This window comes from Struthio camelus, chromosome Z (assembly GCF_040807025.1).
Source record: "Struthio camelus isolate bStrCam1 chromosome Z, bStrCam1.hap1, whole genome shotgun sequence".
Classification (NCBI taxonomy): Eukaryota; Metazoa; Chordata; class Aves; order Struthioniformes; family Struthionidae; genus Struthio; species Struthio camelus.
In genome coordinates, this window is record NC_090982.1 from 4909804 (window position 1) to 4923536 (window position 13733).

At 39.2% G+C, this 13733-nt stretch overlaps 1 protein-coding gene across 5 annotated transcripts in view; it reads left to right on the plus strand.

The window, feature by feature from the left end:
- Nucleotides 1–13733, plus strand: part of MOB3B (MOB kinase activator 3B) — a 93899-nt gene that overhangs the window by 24110 nt on the left and 56056 nt on the right. The window contains exon 1 of one of the 5 annotated variants that reach the window (XM_009679982.2): nt 8366–8580. The exons of the other annotated variants lie outside the window; for them this stretch is intronic. The gene's annotated coding sequence lies outside the window, so the exon portion shown is untranslated. Of the gene's footprint in view, nt 1–8365; nt 8581–13733 lie in introns of those variants that run through there. 5 annotated transcript variants of the gene reach the window in all.

The window sequence follows — 13733 nt, forward strand, 5'->3', positions numbered from 1 at the left end:
CGCTATCCTACACCTCGTTCTGGAAAATAGAATTCATGGGTTTATGCGCTTTGCTATGGCAGTAGCCCACATGACATATCCGAAAGCAGAAACTTTTGCTGTGCTGTCAGTCGTCACAGGGGATGGCTGCATTTGCTCCATACTAAGCCAGTGTGTTTTTCTATGCTGTGGTCACCAGTGTTCTGCCTTAAGAGGGAACATTAATTAACCAGCAGAGTATGTTGCTGGTTCAGCCTGTGCAGAAGGTCAGAAGGCCTCACAGGGTTTGAGCTCTGGGGACCACAGGGTAATTTGAGGGCTGGAGTGGCTGGTAACAACAGAGTTAACATGCCCCCTTGTCCCAGATGATGAATCATCAGAGCTGCCCAGGCCCTAGGGTCCTAGGGGCTTAGGGGCCCAGGCTATACTCTGTATGAAATTTTCTCTCAGACTGGAGCTATGTTGTTGTCCCTGTAAACTGTACAGTCAGCGTTTGTTCATTTCTAAGCCCGGTCAGAATTTAGACCGTTTCAGATGATGGCAGTGGAAGAAAAGCATGACTCAGTTCTTACGCTCTGTGTAGAACAGCTATAGTTTAAGTGAGAAAATGTCCTTATACTGAAAGTTTGTTCTCCTAATCTTTCTGTGAGCTCGAAGGGTAGGCTAACAGTAACAGTGGCTTTGGTTTTCAGAGCTGTGGAGGCCTGAAACAAGGAATTGGCTCATTGTATTCCTCATCAGTGTCCCCTTTTCTCAGTCCAGTCTGTTACATCTTCACAAAAAATGAAGTGCAGCTGAACTAATGCAGCAGTTCAGGTTGCTGTCCTGGGCACTGCATTCTCTTGGAATCTGTTCCAGCAAAGTCTTGTCTTTGACTGTTGCTGTAAACAGTAGTATGGCAGAGCATCGTCTGCACTCTAGACTCATTGCCTTCCTCTGATAATGTTTTAGAAGCCAAAACAATATGAAGTCTTAAGCAAACAAAAAGTATAATGCTTGGCATACTGGTTTTTTTTTTTTTTTTGGTGAATCCATTTCGTAACCTCAGCCTATACTACTGGACTAATTGAGTCCACCGTGCAATTAATCTCACATCCTTAATGACAAAGGAATGTGACAGATCAGAAACAAGTAGGTAAGTTTATCCCTTATTCTTTAGCAACCTTAAGTTGAAATCTCTTACATATTTATTATAGTCTCAAGACTTTCAAAACGTATCGATATGTTTATATTGAAGTAATTCTGGATTAAGCGTTTAGAGACATCTGGATGTGCCTCTGAAAATGTTTATCTTTTTATGCTGAAATAGGTCAAAATGAACTTTTTACTGCTGGATTTAACTCCTTCTATGTGAAATCCGGTGACTGGAATATACATTAAACCTGAATATATATCGATGTATGCTCACTTTGCAGTAAGCTGCTTATTTTTTTCACTTTCAAAACAGACATTTCACTGATACCTTTCATTTCTGCCTGCTGTTTTGACTGGTTTTCTCTCTTTTAGTAAGTAGTGGAAAGCTAGTATTGGTATTCCTACTTCATTTTAAAAGAAAAAGTTGGAGCTGAAAGAAGCAGGATGTTATGATACTTGCCAGAGTTTGAAAAATCCTGTTTTCCTGGCAGTACTGGATTATTCTGTTGTAACTGATGTAGTCAGTACTTTAAGTTTTCTGTTTTCCCTTATAGTCATCATGTTCTCCAAATTCATATAGTACATATGCCACGTTTTCTCATGTTGACCTAGGCATATCTGTTAAAGAAGGAATCAGAGTACTGGATTTTACCCTGAATTCCCAGGAGTGCTGAATAAGTTTGGCTCTGCCTTACCTGGAGTTACCTCATCTTGTTTTATTTTAGAGCAAGCAAGTGAAGAATTGTGTGGTAGTTTCTGGCCTTACAGGCAATATAACTTGTAATATATTGTCCTTTTCTTAAAACAGGAAGTGTGCAAGAAGAATACTTCTCTAATTGTGTGTATTCCCATGTACCTGCAATAATTTAATAATTGGACCTGTCTGCACATGATGATAAAAAAAGAAATGAATGTAGGAGGTTTACACTTTCTTTGTGTATTTACCTGGTTGTTTTCCTGAGTTGAACCTAGGATTAGAAACTCAGTAGAGACAAAACAGGATGTAGCCAGCAACCTTTGCATTGGTACCTCCTCTCTGCTTTCTAAATTGCTGTTTAGCTGGTATTTGGAAACCAAAGTTTGCTGCAGTTCCTGGACATGACTGCAAGGAACACTAAGCAGAGGACTGGAGAAGGGCAGGAAGGGAAGAAAAAAAAAAAGTAAAAGGAAAAGTAAGAGAAGAATTTGGAACAAAGAGAGGACTAGAAAGGGAAGAAACTCCTTACAGAGGGGAAAAAAAAATAGGGGAAAGCATTTCCAAATCTTCATCTGCTGTTATAGCATTGCTGAGATGTGTGTTGTCAGTGTGTGAGGTGGCATAGGAGTAGCTGTTGATTAACCACCATCTGATCTCCTGCAGTCATGCCATCTGCAGATATACTGGCAGAGATTTGCCCTTAATACTCATTGGACATTACCAGTGGTTGCTAAAGAAGGATATGTAGCCTAACTTTCAAGTCTGTCTGGAGCCATAATAGTGGTCTGCAATACCCTGACTCCCTCAAAAAAAGTACAGTTATTCAGAAATTTTCAATTGTGTGACTTGCCGCCCCAGATTCTCATGTGTTTTTCCAAAGGAAATTTGTACTTTGGTCTCAGCTGTGGCAGGATAGAAATTCACTCTTCTCAGTCACCTATGCGGTATGCTTTATAATATAATAATATATCTGTGGAACAGAGAGTTCTCTTTGGTTCTGTAATGACTGCTGCCTTCCAAACAATGACATCTCCCTTCTAGTAGTACATGCTGTATATGATACAACCGCATTTACTCAAATTATTTGGGACTAGGTCAAATCCGTTAATATGTGAAATGCATGGATGGCAAAAGATGTGATCAAAATGGGATAAAGAATAGGAATGTAGTAGTGCAATCTCCTAACCATTTATGCATGTGGTGCTTGGAATGACAAAAACAACCTACAGGGCAGTAGGGGTAAGGTTGTTTTGGTTTAATGCCGTTTGAGAAATTAACTTGCGGTGCTAAAGTTTATGAGAACATAAGCAGTGTTCCCAATATTATTAAATACTTTTAAAATTATAATCAATAAATTAAAATGTTAAAAAACACATCAAGGCCATGTATTAGTAGTGCCAAACATACAGTAAAAAAACACTCAACATCAGTATCTTCTGGGTGTTGCAGAATGTATGTGTGAAATAGATGGAAATGGGAGAGGAGGAAGAGATTCAGAACCTGGGCATGGAAACATTCACAATAAAACAGATTCTCTCATTGACACTGTGTCAACCAGGACACAGTGATAACTAGGTCATTCCTGGGAAACGGTGGATTTTTCATGCACGTTACTGAGTCAAATACTTTCTCTTTGGAAGGCTATGCCAGAATGAGGGGTAGAGGTGGGGAGAAAACTCAGGCACTAATCACCTCCTAAAACCAAGCCAGAAATGATGTTTTGGGAGGATATTTTTGTTGTTATTTTTCTTCTAAATAAAACTACCTTGAATGTACAAGTTATGTTTCATGTAAGGTTCTCAAAATTATGTACAAAACTTGTATATTGCAGCCCTCCTGGGATGTTGGTAGGGAATACTGGAAAATCAATTTTCCAGCTGTGGAAGATCAGTGAATAATGAAGTACTACATTTTCAGAATCAAATTCTGGGAATGAGCTGTTAAACGTTAGAAAACCCAATGTCTGAGTAGCTGTGCGAGTAGTACATGGCTTTTTAACCCACTGCCGCCGCCTCCGCACATTTTGGGAGCTTTCCTGCCTCTGATCTGACAGATCCTTTTCTTTCTCATGAGTGACCTTCTGTGTTTTTTGCTATAATTACTCTGCATTAATCTCTGTCTCTGATGTCCTATGGGTTATATGAGTGTGGTTGTTACTACAGCTTATTCTGTGGAAATAAAACTTCTACAGGTGTATATCATACAAGCATGTATTTATTAATGCATTAGGCATGCTGTGAGTTGCTTAATAGCCACCACTGCCATAACCACCCTTTGTTTGCTCTTTGATAAGACAGTCTCTCCTGCCACATAGGACCCTGGCATCTAGGGGATCGTAACATGCTAGGAATTAAACAGCTTATATCAGTCCTTTCTAGGCTCTCCCGTCCACCACAGGAGATGGTGGAGATTTGAGACTATGAGATTTGAGGCTACGGGATGAGGTATGTTAGAAAGGGACCTTAAGATTTTGGTATGGACAATCTGTGCTGATGTTTCTTAATGAACCCTTGTAGTTGTAGAGTTATACCAGTAAATATATGGTTGTAATGGTGATATTCTGGTTGCGATCCGAGACAGATGGAGACCGGCCTTTTGAGTCAGAGCATGTGCAAGTGTAAATAGGAATCTATGAATTTTTCTTTTTTCTTGGTCAAGGAGCTACTGAAATTACAGTGTGGAAAATACACTGCATGAACTAGTTCTGAAGGAGGAAGCTTAGCCACCTGGACAACTCTCTCTTTCTAACTACCAACTTTGCTGATTTGAATTAAAAATAAATGTAATTAGTTTTTAGCTAAAGCTAAAGCAAGCTGTTGCAGGTGGTGGGGAAGGACTTTAGTTCTAACTTTGACTATATGGCACCTTCCAGAGATTTAGTCAGGTTTGCTTTCCCTGCAGAGTGACTGCCGTGATCACAAAGAACACAAGAAGTAATCAATTATTTTTCTTTAGAGTAAACTGATTATTGTAATAGCCAAGAAAGAAGCCATCTTAACCATCCCTGCTGATTGTTTTTCCAGGCTGTGTAAGTAAGGTTTTTTGTTCCCTTTTTTCTGTAGTTTGAAGCATTTATTGGCAATAGCTATTGGTAACTTTTTTTTGAAAGACCATATCCTCAGCCTGAAGTGAGCAAGGTTTTCCTCTTTATATGTGTTGAGAACCTGGTCCTGTACTTCAGTCACAGTAAATCTATGTGCACAGTAAGAAGCAGTGTTCTGGATAGTGCAAAACGGTTTATGGGGAAAGGGAAAACCTGGTCTCAGAGCTTGGGCAAGATGATGGTTGCTGTAACCACAGAACCAGACTGTAAAGAGTAATAACATGTTCTGCTTCTGCATATAAGCTACTTACCACAGGGGCTAAGATAAAAACACCTAAACCCTCCTTCCAGATCATTTTGTGAAGAGAAGTTTTGGTTGCTGTTTTAAATGGTTTGTGGAGCACAATATGGAATCGAGCAGTGCACAAAGGTAGAGAAAAGGCTTTGGAAGCTTAAGTAGTTTAATTCACTAGAAAGATAAAGTAGAATCATAAACTGTAAAGTTCTTCTTGGGTAGGTAGGGGGAAGAATGTAATTCCACAGTTCTCTATATATTTGCTAGTACGCAGCCGCTCCAGCATTGGCGCCTGATGCTTGTGGCTGATGGTCCATGCAGAACTGGGCAGCCATATGGTGCTGGCTATGGTGCTGGCTACCTACTGTCTGCTATACTGTATTATAAGATCGCTGAACCCACACTTTTTTCTGATCTTTTTTCCCTCCATGTGAACAATCCTTGTTAGAACAATTGTATTGCAGTGAAGAGGAGGTAGGCCCTCCTCAGAGGGTATAGTCATTATCCTCTGTATTCTTGCCCATGCTAAGTGTTTGATTTACCGTGACTCTGACTTCATCTAGTTGCTTTCAGTTGCTTTCATTATATTTTAGGTATCACAGTGAGTGGAGTGTTTTTTTTTTTTTTTTTCCTGCAGTGAATCCTGCTAGTTACAGACTAGATTGATTGACTGAATGATTTAGAGCATTGGAGTGTAGATGACTACCTTAATACTAAGTATTCTGTTTCTAGGCTGGTTTATGGGGTTGAATATATTTAGCTGATTCTCTGCTCTTCCCCCTGTACGTAATAATAGGTCATTTTGACCAAATAATAAGGTTGAACATGCTGAAATTGCAGGGTGGTGATCAGAGCGTTTCTTTAGAGAAAAATCTCTTCAGCCTTTGAATCAGACTGTTTAGTACTACAACTTAGGACAGGTATGAAGCAACACTGTGGCTGATTTTTTTTTTCTTTGAATTTTGAAGGTACAGATCATGCAACCAGATCTTTCTGACCCCAAAGACACAATACAAAGGCTGTGCGTTGTGACCATATATAGTTTGCCAGCTTGCAGTCTTACCAGTATGACAGACCCTTGACCTACTAAGTCGTCATCTTTTTCGTATCTGTGGAAATTTTTATATTCTTCAAAAGACACAAGTAGAAGTACCGTGAAGTTATGTAGGCTTTCCTACATCAGGCTTTTGGTATACGTGCTTTCAGGAAGCCCCGTTTTCTCAGAGGAGTGTGTGTTATTTATTTGTCTTTGCCAACACAGTGTAAACATAATGACCTTATGCCTCTGTTTCTTTACATCCTTTGCCTGAAAAAGAAAATGAATGATTTTAATTGAAATAACATTATGAGATGGAACATACTGATTTAAACTTTTTTTTTTCCTTAAAGTAGACCACATATGTGGCTTCCCAAAGCTGAGATTTAGACCAAATATACAACTGAGCTTGGCTGCTGGGTGCAAAGCAGGTGCTTGAAGTTCCAGGGGACAAACTGCTGACTTCCAGCAGATTAATTGTTGTATTGCGTAGCACAGAAAGACGTGCCCTTAGGTTAATCTGTATACAAAGGAGAAGAGCAAGGCGCTGGTTAAAGATCTGAGGCCACTGGCACATTTTTGTGTGTGCATGTTTGCTGTTTCCTACTACTCCTGTGACCTGGACTGAGTTTATGGAGCATTTTTTCAATGGACTTCAGTGGATTTTGGTTAAGGCCCAGCTTTCGGCGTTTGCCAGGGAATTGTGTGGATGTTCTGAGAGGGCAGGGGTGAGTAAGAAATCACATTTTAATTTCTCTGCCTAGTCAAATGTGTCAGTGCTTTTAAAAGCCAGAATATAGTTTTAGGAGCAAATTAAGCCGAAGAGAAAAAATACATTTGTGGGGTGCCTCATAGTTCAAGCACATCTCGTTCTTATTCTCCTGTCACAGGAGTACTCGGAGGGTAGAAGTAAAATTTTAGCTCTCTTGAAGTCAGTATCAGAGCTCCCACTGACTGCAGCGTAGCCAGAATTTCATCTCCAGAAAAAGGCTGGAGTCTGAAAAAAAACAAACTGGAGGAGATAAATGCTTGTTACCATAGAAAATCATCATGTGGTTAATAGTTATCTTTTCCTGTCAAAGCTGTTAGAATTGCCTTACCCCTTTCATCTGCTCTCTCTATATTTTTTAAAGAATGAAAGATAACAGTCCTCTTTTGCAGCAAATTCTGGAATAAGCGTACTGCAAAAGTGTAAGAACTGTATAGTATTGTGGTGAGGACTGCATCTGTAGAGACAGAAGAGTTTTGTTGGCAGAAGCATGGTTAGTGAGTTGGTTCTATTGGTACTTGTGCCACAGTAAGTAAGCCTAGGCATCTGATGCGCTATAAATATATTAACAACCTACAAGAGCAATGATTGTAAAACAGCTGGCAAAATCATGCACATGCACTCATAATAGCTGTGTTTTATTAGTGGTGGAAGGAGGTACTAGGTCACAAGGCTTTAATAACTGAAAGAAGAGACTGTGTACTTAGAGAGAGTGTGGTTTAATAACTGTGCTAGCCAGCGTGCTAACCACAGCTGAGACCAGTAAAGGCTTGTGGACCTTACTGGGTGTGTAGACGAAAAACAGCATTTAAAGGGACTGCCAGAATTGCAGGTCTCATCACGTGGTCTGTTGCTGTGTCAAATCACAGTGTCCAAACTTGCCTGAGTTAAAGGGAGTTCTGCACATGCTTTAATAGTTTGGGAGATCTGAAATGATAATGGCAGACATGGTGATTCACTGAATGGTCCATGACTGAAAAAGTTGTCCCACATGTTCCTTGCACCATCTCTCCCATCTTTCCCCCTTCCATGTAGACTTTTCCTTATGCTATCCTCTTCCCTGTGCTCTCAAGCAAGAGATCAAGGAAATTGATGGGACTGAAAAATCGGGTTTTTTTTTGTTTTTTTTTGTTTTTTTTTATCTTTACAGTTTAGTTCTTATACGGCTGCAAATGTGTATAAACACCTCGGCCAGGCATTACAGAGGGCATGGTAAAAAGCAGGAACATGAAGCAGGAGAAGGTGAGGCAGGACTGCTCTTTTCAGTCATCAAGAAATTACAGCCTCACATACACTTGGATGAGTATGAATCTATAAAGGGTCAAAACCTTAAATTCCTGGATGACAGAGGAACAGGGGCTGAACATCAATCTAATCTAAACCATGAATTTTCTGTGATTTCTTTACCATAGGCATGTGAGAGAAACCTAATTCGGTTCACCTTAAAGGATGTGCTATTGTAAGGCCATATTCCTTGGTGGATGCCTATGGATGCTGTTACAATGTAAATTGGACTGAGCAAGTACCAGATTTCCTGATGGCGATCAATATACCTTTCCAGAACTGCAAATGAGGTGTAATTACATTTAATACTTGTAAAAGGCACTAGGTTGGTACTGGTTGAGAGGTGAGTCTTCCCTACATTTATCCCATGCTGAAAACCACGCTTCATTTATGTAATCAATTTAGGATAATGAAGCCAAACACTTCATATTAGAAATGACTTCTGTTTAAGTGAAGTTCTATTTTTTCTTACAATTTGCAGAAAAGAAAGAGGAGGGACTATATAGTTTGTATAGAATAAGAGTTTGTTGAAGGAAGTGGAATTAATAGTTGTAAACAAGGCATTGAGATTCTACCATATAATACTTCTACCTAACTTTTCATTTTTTTGGTCTGAAATCTGCTTTGTCAAATGTGTCTATAATACTAACGTATCTGAGAGATTTTCAGGCAGAAGCTGAACCAATTTAATTACTGTTTGTCATGTTACATGATTGTTTTCATTTTTAAAGCATCCAGTTATCCATTGTCTTCTGCTTTCCCTTTCCATTTTTTTTAATTTAGAAATGGAGGGGGAAAGTGATTAATGATCTAAATAAGATAAGAATCAAGTCAGAAGTCACTTACGTTTTACTCTCTTATGCCTTGACACCTTGATTATGAAAATGCTCTTTTTACTGTTTTCTGTGGTTAAAATTGTGGCTTTGATCTGTTACTTCTTAAACATGATCCATGCATTAGTCCCATGAAATCACGTTGTCCTTTTGTTCCCCATGCACAGACAAATAAAAGCTAGTTACTGCATGTCAAATAGATGTTGATATATGCAGAAAGGGTTTCTGACTTTGGGAAGACTTCTTTCCAGTCAGCCCTTCCCACCTGAGTACCTTAATGCTGCCATTCTGTTATTGTGATTATCACATAAGGATTAATTCAAGATAATCCTAGTAGTTTCAGAGTACAGGGAAGAACTTGGGGGCAGGAGGATGGGGAGCAGGAATGCTTTCATGAGAAGGACTTCAAGTCAAGTTCTAATTTTTTTCTAAAGATGCTAGGACTTCTGCCACCATAGACAATAGAAAATTCTTGAGCTGAAGCATCAGTAAATCTCCTTTCACTGGAAGTTACCATTTACTATTGCTTTTATTTTGTGTATTAATTGGCATACTCTAGATTTCAAATAAATAACACAGAAGCCATGCACAAGGGCTGCAGCAATACATTTTTTTCCTTAATAGTTTGGGCTGTTCCTCAAAACTTTCACCATAGAAGCCATGGTGACACTAGCCATGCCAGCACCTGGAAGTCATAGCCATTGTTCACACATTTCTGTGTGTGCTTGCAGGTCTCTCAGTAATAATGAGACACCTTTGATCACTCTTTCTAGTATCTCAGTCTTTATGGACCTTAGAAGATTGTTGAGGATAGTATGGGATTTAGGAAAGGATATGCTGATTCACAGAACCTGGTTCCTACATTTGTGTATGCTGTTTCTTAGAGACATTTTCCCAGTAACCTATATTTGCTTTGATCCTTTTTCCTTTACCTTTCAACTCTGGCGTGACGATAAGGCAAATTTTCATTGCCTTGTCTACATTATAGGCTAGTAAGGGTGGGATTTTTTGTTTTTTGTTTGTATGTTTGTTTGTTTTCCCTCACCCATGAAGAAACTCTTTTTATATCGTGAGGTTTTTACTGTGGGTATGCATGATTGCAACATTTTTTCCCATGATTTCAGTTGAAACTTAGTTGAACTGCACAAATTTAAAGCACAAGTCACATGGAACATCACTGTTCCTACTCGCTTGGCTGTTCCTCACTGTGTAAATGGGAAAGGTGTTTTCAGATTCCAAGACAGACTTTTACTTATTGAATAATTCTTTTGTACTTGTGTTTGTTAAATTTAGAACCTGTGCATTACCTAGTGAAATAATGGTTGTCAAACAGGAACCTGGAAATGGACAAAATGTACATTTGCTTATTAAGAAAGGGGCATAGCATATATATATATATATATATGCCTCCATGTAATGTACTTGCTGCCCTGTTGTCTCAAGTAGCTGTAGGGGGTAACATGGCCCATTGTATAGTCGTGAAGTATGGAGCTAAACATGAGAAGTCTATAAAATAGTTGACCTTAATGGGATTTAGATCAAATGTGTGTTTTTCTACAGGCGTCACCTGGACTTTGAAACAGAGCAGGTGAGTACTCCCATTGGAGACTTGCATTAAAAAGAAAAAAAAAGAAGTGGATGAGGAGGTGACTTTTAGAAAATATCTTGCTGAACAGAAGGGCTTACTGTGTGTCTGATGCTGGATAGGTCATCTGTCCAGCTCCCGCTTCTTTGATTAATAAAATGGAAATCATACCAGTTACCTTTCCAGTAGCTCTCTAAACCTTGCTTAATGTTCGGTACAGTGTTCTGATGAAAGGTTTGTATTTATAAACCAAGCATGTCATGTAACACTCTTATTGCCTGTGATTTAATAAAAAGTATCTGAAGAAATTATGTTTTTAGCTCAACAGTGACTCAGAAGTGGTGGTGATGATGTTTTGCTTTGTTTTTTTGTGGTATCCGCGTTAAGTAGGACTGGTTTATTGTTTCCATGTGTTGTCTTTTTGTACCTGATACTTAAACTAAGTTGCTATGAAGTTGATCTAAAATTCCATATATACGTGTTTCTACATAAGGCTAAGAACAGCATTTATTAGTGTGGTGCTGTTGCCATGGGTGAAGCTTGTGCAGGTTGACTTTTTCATCCTGAAATCATCTCCACATCTGGGGTTACCATCCCCAGTGATAGGTCTGCCAGCAAGAGAACTCACCAAACTGAATTATTTGTGTCATGGAAGAGCCCTTCAGGAAAATCAGTTGGTGACTGTCACACCTCTTCAGAGATGGATTGCTCTGAAAAGAAATAAGAGAAGCTAATGAGTTATTAATTTGAGCTGCCCATATCAAAACAGCCACAAATTAAGGGTCAAGTTCAGATGGGATTGTCATGGAACTGAGAATAGGGGCAGGCAAGCCCAGATGTATTCTCTGAGCGTATGACTTTAAAAAGCAAGAGGTTTTGCTCAGCATTTGCTGTTGAAGTTAACTGATGAGTTTTCCTTTTGCTAATGCTATAGGATTTTGACTAGCTTAATTTCATGAGAGTAATACTACAACGTTTTAATTAACGGTATGTGAGTAAGGATGGAATGACAAACCTCCCATCGCTTGTTAATTCAAACACAGTCAGTCTGCAATGTGTTGAAGTCTAATGGTGGACTGAGTTTCCGCAATGCCTTAGTGATTCATTCCAGTTTCAAAGCAGAGCAGTGGCCATCCTAACGTTAACTACCAAGACTTCATTGTCTGAATAGTAAAGCAGCTGTTTTTAGAGCCTGCAGGCTGTGGCCAGAGCTTTCCCATTAGCTTAAACCTCTGAAGGATCCAAACCTAAGGTGTCTCTGTGAATCTCAGATGAAAATTAAGTGCTCTACTGAGCCATGTGACGAAGCTCAGCTTCTTCTTTCCTCTTCTGTGAGTAAAGTGAAAGCTTTTTTCTTCCAGGGAAGTGATGGTGATGGTCTTAAGTGTTTAGAAAAGTCTAGCGGAGCTGGTTACTATGGTGAGAATGAGGACACTGGCATAACCAGCAGGAAAACTTTGTGTTTTGGGAGTGAGGTGCCTGCTTTCAAAATTCTTGTTTATTTCTTTGTTCATTTCTTTTAGCCTTTGAGTGGAGAACAGGGTTAATGAAATGGACAAGACCCTCAGGAAGCAGGATACGCAAAATGATTTTGATTTCAAAACACTGCGGTCTTTTTGTGAAATTCAGACCATATACTTATCTGTCATGTGTTCTTGAGCATGAAAATGTATGAGCAACTAAGCATACTGGTCCCCAAGCAATCATTCTGACTTGTAAAGTCCAGCTTTGCAGGAACAGTATCTAATTTTGTATCTGGTAAAATGGAAGAGAGATGAAAGAGGAAGAGCCTTAGTTTTTATTGCAAGATGCTGGTCAGAAGACTCTCCAGGTAGGAAATATATAGGAACTTCTTGTTTGTTCATATATGCCCTTGGAATGTTAAAGGAGATTTTCTTCTGGATGCATAGCAGACTAATGTTCTGGATTAGTCTTTGTGCAGAATTTAGCCTAGAGGGTGATGTATGTGTGTTTCCAAGGCCAATTTTAATACTGACACTTGTCACACTGACGATGTGAAAAGAGATAATTAATTGTTTACTGAATGTTTTGGTCTCTCTCTTAATTTGTAGTATACAAACTTAGATTTACTGAGTGCCTGGAGAGAAGTGGGGAGGAGTACATATTCAGTATGCTTGGTTATTTGTCTTTGTATATTAAGTAGGAAATAACTTATAAAAATCCTATATCTTTTGTTCTTGAAAAATTTTAGCAGCAGTTAATAGTGTGCTTCAAAATATGTTTTTGAAGATGAGGGAATTGAAATAGCCACATAAGACTTTTGGATGTATTAAAGTAGGAGAAAAAATGTAGTTACCTGAGCTGTAAAACTCTGGAGCTAGACTCTCTGCTCTTGCAAACTGGGACATTGGCTGTATGCCATCTCTAAATGTGTCAGTCACAAGCTCACTGTAAGCAGCAGTACTTGCTTATTCTTTGGAGGACTTTTAAAAAAACAGCCAACTGCTGCAAAGCATGTGAGAGCTGGAATGGAAATTACGGGGTTCAGCATAACAAACTGTAGGGCAGAGCCGTCTCTCTCAAATTCCTTCATTTCCTGCCAGTGACACTTAACTAAAGAATTCCGAAGCTAGTTATATTTTGAAACTTCTTTCCCCAACCTGCCTCAGGTGTCAGCCTATCTGAACTGTGCTTGACCATAACTTCAAGGGGCATGTCAGAGAAGACAATAGTCTTGCTGGAGGATTTTTTTCATCCCTGAACTTCTCACACTTTGCTGGCGCTGCAAGAATGGCTGTTTATAAACATTTATAAACAGATTGGAATATCCCTGCAAGGCAATGTGAAGATGTGCCATCAGGAATGATAAAAACAGGAACTTCCATGGCAGTTTTGTGTAATTACTGCTTGCTGGAAAACTGGCTGGGTTCTAACCTTTCAGCTGTTTGGAAGAACTTTTTTTTTTTAATGGCAGTTAAGTTCTGTTGTGTGGAGACCTTGTCTAGGATATCAGATTTCTGTTTGCTTAGGTATGTTTTGCTTTGTTGTGGTGCTTGAGGGAAAGCAGCACTTTTTTTTTTTTTTTTTCCCCTTTCTGCCCCTCAGCAAAGCCTTGGG